The 5,761-nt window shown below is 39.0% G+C and overlaps 1 pseudogene across 1 annotated transcript; it reads left to right on the plus strand.

Moving 5' to 3' along the window:
* The first annotated feature begins 1,392 nt into the window (after positions 1–1,392).
* On the plus strand, positions 1,393–2,241 carry LOC311622060 (ras-related protein Rap-1A-like; annotated as a pseudogene). Its single transcript has one exon. The product of its transcript is annotated as a ras-related protein Rap-1A-like (transcript).
* The last annotated feature ends 3,520 nt before the right edge of the window (positions 2,242–5,761 follow it).

The raw sequence follows: 5,761 nt of genomic DNA on the forward strand, positions 1-5,761 counted from the left end.
CCCTCAAACTGATGGGACCTGGATTCAATTCCAGTCAAAAACATGCCTTAGGTGCAGGCTCGATCCCCGGCCCCAGAGGGGTTGCATGCAAGAGGCAACCAATTGGTGTGTATCTCTCACATCAATGTCTCTCTCTCTGTCTCTTCCACTCTCTCTAAAAATCAATGGAAAAAAATGTCCTTGGGTGAGAATTAAAAGAAAATAACAAAATGCATGTACACTAAAAACTACAAAACACTTAAAGAAGGCATACATAAATGGAAAGTCACCCAATGCTCATGCATTGAGAGACTTAAATTACGATGTCAAAGTTACCGAAAGTTATCTACAGATTCACTGCAATCTCTGGCAAAATCCTAACGATTTTGTTTTCAGAAATAGAAAAGCCCATCCTTAAATTTAGTGTGGGGATACTTAGGATGAGCCCCACTCACCATTCTATCCCCAAAACCACCTGACAGGACCCACTCACCTTTTCTTATCATCCATCACTTCTTCTTCTAGTTCAATAGTGTGCATGTCCTGAATGCCAATGAATTGCCCATTAGTGAAAAACAATCTCAAAAAAGAAGAGATTTAGAGAACTCACTTCTTGATTTTAAAAGTTGCTTTAAAGCTACTGTAGTACTGGCATAAAGACAGATATGTGGAACAATGAAACAAGATAGCCCAGAAACGACCCTTTGCAAAAATAGTCAAATGATTTTCAACAAGGGTGCCAAGGACACTCATGAGGTAAAGAATAGGCTTTTCAACAAATGGTGCTGGGACACCTATATATTCACATGCAAAGACTGATTTATTAAAAAAAAAAATTTAATGATGTATTTGAGAGAGAAAGAGGAAGGGAGAGGGAGGTAGAGAAAAACATTGATATGAGAGTAGAACACCAATCAACTGCCTTGTGCAGGGATTGAGCCCACAATTAGGGCACATGCTCTAACCAAGAATCAAGCTGACAACCTTTCAGTGCACTGGACAATGCCCAATCAACTGAGCCACACCAGCCAGGGTGCAAAGACTGAATTTTGACCCTTATCTTTGACTATATAATAATTAACTTAAAATGGATTAAAAACCTTAAAGTAAGTTCTAAAACTATAAAAATCTTAGGAAAAAAAACATAAGAGAAGCTCATGATATTGGATTTAGTAATGATTTGTGGATATGAAACCAAAAGCACAGGCAATTAAAAAAAAAAAAAAAAAAAGTATAGCCGTGCGCGTTCTGGAGGCGGAGCCACCAAAGCCTTCGCGGCGCAGAGCCAGAGCCGGAGCCACGGCCCAGAGGAGGGAGGAGGAGGAGAAGGAGGAGGAGGAGGAGGAGGAGGAGGAGGAGGAGGAGGAGGAGGAGAGGAGGAGGAGGCGCTGGACTGGGGGGATTGTCAGTATTTAAACAGATCACACCATGCGTGAGTACAAGCTAGTGGTCCTTGGTTCAGGAGGCGGGCGTGGGGAAGTCTGCTCTGAAAGTTCAGTTTGTTCAGGAAATTTTTGTTGAAAAATATGACCCAACGATAGAAGATTCCTACAGAAAGCAAGTTGAAGTAGATTGCCAACAGTGTATGCTCGAAATCCTGGACACAGCTGGAACGGAGCAATTTACAGCGATGAGGGATTTGTATATGAAGAATGGCCAAGGGTTTGCACTAGTATATTCTATTACAGCTCAATCCACATTTAATGACTTACAGGACCTGAGGGAACGGATTTTATGGGTTAAGGACACAGAAGATGTTCCGATGATTTTGGTTGGCAATAAATGTGACCTGGAAGATGAGAGAGTAGTTGGCAAAGAACAGGGTCAGAATTTAGCAAGACAGTGGTGTAACTGTGCCTTTTTAGAATCTTCTGCAAAGTCAAAGTTCAACGTTAATGAGATATTTTATGACCTGGTCAGACAGATCAGTAGGAAAACACCAGTGGAAAAGAAGAAGCCTAAACAGAAATCCTGCCTGCTGCTTTAGGCCCACAGTGAGCAGCAGCTCTGAGCCAGATTACAGGAATGAAGAACTGTTGCCTAATTGGAAAGTGCCAGCATTCCAGACTTCAAAAAATGAATCTGAAGCGGCTTCTCCTGTTTTATATATTATGTGAAGAATTTAGATCTTATATTGGTTTGCACAAGTTCCCTGGAGAGAAAAAAAAAAATTGCTCTGTGTATATCTCTCAGAAAATAAGACAATAGTATTTTTCCTTTGCAATAGCAGTTATAACAGATGTGAAAATAAATATACTTGACTCTAATATGATTATACAAAAGAGCATGGATGCATTTCAGAAATTAGATATTGCTACTATAATCAAATGATTTCAATATTGACCGCTTTATCATGATTCCTCCCATCAGGCACTAAACGTTGAACCATTATACTTTATATCTGTAATGATATAGATGATGAAATTTGCCCTCAAACTCATTACAGCAGATAACTTTTTTGAGTCATTGACTTCATTTTATATTTAAAAATTATGAAATATCATTCTGACATTATATTTTAATTAAAATTGTTTGTGCATAATGCTTTGGAAAAAATGAGTCTTTTATAGGAAAAAAACTGGGATAACTGATTTCTATGGCTTTCAAAGCTAAAATATATAATATACTAAACCAACTCTAATGTTGCTTCTTGTGTTTTACTGTCAGATTAAATTAAAGCTTTTATGAATGATTAAATTTTAGTACATTTTCAAAAAAAGTATATAAGTTGTATTTCATCAAAATTTAAAGATTTTGTGCATCAAAGAATATTGGAAAGGCAATCAACAGAATGAAAGAAAATATTTGCAAATCATACATATGGTAAGGGATAATTATCCAGATTACATAAAGAACTTTTCCAGCATTAAAAATCACAATCCAAGTTTAAAATGTTACTAAGCAATTGAGGAGGAAGTTCTCCAAAGAAGATATTCAAATGGCCCATAAGCACATGTAAAGATGCTCAACATCAAAATCATTAGAGAAATGCAAGTCAAAATGACATACCACTCCACACCCATTAAGATGGGTGTTATCGATAAAAAACAAGCAAACCAAAAAACAAACAGTGTCTGTGATGATGTGGAGAAGTTGGAACTCTGGTGGATTGCTGGTGAGAATATAGAATGGTGCACCGATTACCTTTTATGCTTAAAGTCTACTTTTAGAAATATATCCCAAATAATGGAAAGATATTTGTCCACTCATGTTCAGAATAGCATTATTCACAAGAGCCAAGGGGGGGAACAGCCCCAATGCTTGTCAATAGGTTAATGGACAAGCTGTGGGCCTGTTATAATGGAATATTGTTCAGCCTTGGAATGGCATAAAATTCTGATACATACCAGTATGTGAACCTTGAAGGGATTATGCTAGATAAAATGTCAGACATAAAAGATCAAATATTATATTACTCTAGTGATATGAGGTACCTAGAATAGTCAAATTTATAAAACCAGAAAGTAGAATAGTGGATACTGATAGATCCTCCCTTTCCCCAACTGGTGGGCAAAGTATGATATAACCGGTGGCCTGGACATACCTGAGTACCTAACCCGGCACCTTATATGGACTCTACATTGAACCACCAATCAACACCTGCCAAATACCCTAAGCCTTTGTCCCCACATGACCACACATTAAACCACCAACCAGCACATGCCGAGTACACTAAGCCCCATTACTTTCCATTCCTTCCCTCAAAGGGTGTGTTCACCTTTGCAGGAGTTGCTGTTCTCCCCTTGTGAGGCAGCCCGGCAGGTCCTTCTCCTCTAATAAAGCCTGGAGTCCTGGTCTTTCGGATACCAGGGGATCGAGGGGAATGAGGAGTTACTGTGTAACTGGTAGACATTCATTTTGAAAAAATGCAGAAGGTCTGGAGATGGATAGTGGTGAAGTTTGCACAATAATGTGCATGTCCTAAATGCCCATGAATTGCCCATTCAGAAATGTTTAAAATGGGTAAATTTTCCATAACATATTTTTTCCACAATAAAATGGACAATGCTAGAAACATTATTAAAGCCCAAAGAAATGAAAAGATCATCTGTCATGCTTCAGATGTGCCAACTTGGAGAGATTCCTTGAAGATTGAAAAGCTCTCTCAAACTCAATGTATGCGCCATTGCAAAGGGCTTCTACTTGTCTACTTCATCTTTTTAAACTTGACCCTTTATGTGGACTATCTCTTTTGCTCCCAAGTTAGCTTTTCTGTGTGACACCATCTCCATTTGATTCTTTGTCATTCCTCATAAAATATGTCCCCCCAGGGGACTTGCTAAGGGGTGTTGATGGGGACACTTGGGATGAGTCTTTCAGTCCAAGAACCACCTGACAGGACCCACTCGCCTTTTTTCATCATCTATAACCCTTCCTCTAGTTCCTCAACTTCCTCCAGTCTCAGGATCAAATGGCTCAATGTATAAGTTTGCCCTTCTTATTTTCATAACTCTGAATAAATTTTAAGACTTCCCTTTGTCTCACAGATAACTTTCTTCACACTATAATCCAAATTCTCAGCTTCACTTTTGTTACCAGACTACTGTTTATCCTATCCTGCAGGCTGCCCACAACAAATATTATACTTCCGTGGCCCAGCCAATGTAACGGTATGTAAGAAACGTTTCAATAAAAATGTTGTGACTTAATTTTTACAATGTCCTGTTATACATAATTATTGATAAAGAACTGCCGTGTTCACTAATGACTGATTACTACAATCATGTTGCACTCATTTCCCTTATGCGTCTTACACACAGGCACACCATTTCTCTCCACTAATACCAGCAGTGAATATTACAGCAGTTGATTGCCATGCCATTAGTCTTGTACTGACTTGTTTGGTGTGCATAACAGGAAATATTTTGCTTTTGGAGAACAAGAAAAATAGGTTTATTTGCATTATGCTTATTAATTTGTGTCAGTTATTCAGTGTCTGGTAAGTTAATGTTCAAGAAAAACATTAACTTTTATTAAAATGTTCTATTATTTTATGTTAACGATGACTCATTTATCTCAGCAGCATGTCTCTATGGAAATAAACCTAAGTTTCTATGAAAGTGGAAGCTTTTGCTTTTTTGCAGTCCACCTGCACTCACACCTTGCTTAATTGGCCCGTGTTGGCCTTTGACTTTGGCATGCTTGTCCTACAGTACACAGGCCCTCTGAACACTGTCTTCTGATGTTATGATGGCAGTGTTCAGTGAACTGGAAAAGAGAGAATGCACCAGCCAGGCTCCCATCACCACCTAGTGCAGTAGTTCCTGCCAGGTTCCTCAGTGCAGTTCCAGTTACTGAGCCAGTAGAACCTATTTAGGCTGTACCTTACCTGAGACTTCCTTGAACTTGACATCTTTGACCATTTTCTCCTTCTTGAATGTTTTCCCCACTTAGTTTCTTTTCAAGGTTATGTCCTCTTTCTTATGTAACATGTGCAGCTAATGGCTGGCCTTTCAGGGAGACAGAGGCCAGCTATCTTGTTTCAATTTTGGATTGCTCAGGCAGGCCATCCTGTTCCATCCCAAGGGGAATCAAAGCTGCAGTTTGCAACTCAACTTCAGGTCACCTTCTCCTTCTGGCCAGTCTTTCCTTCCTTACAGCACCCCGTCTGGCATATGTTAGATATTGGCATAACTTACCTTTTACGCTAACAGTTTCAAACATACTCTTGTCTTAGATTTTGCTTTTGATGCTTCACTATCTCTCCAGAATCTACCGTGTCAACAGTATCATATCAATTACTACCACAATTCCTACCTATTCTCTCCTGCCATCTGCCTGT

Source organism: Pipistrellus hanaki, assembly GCF_964339955.1.
Source record: "Pipistrellus hanaki genome assembly, chromosome: 4".
In the NCBI taxonomy this organism is placed as follows: Eukaryota; Metazoa; Chordata; class Mammalia; order Chiroptera; family Vespertilionidae; genus Pipistrellus; species Pipistrellus hanaki.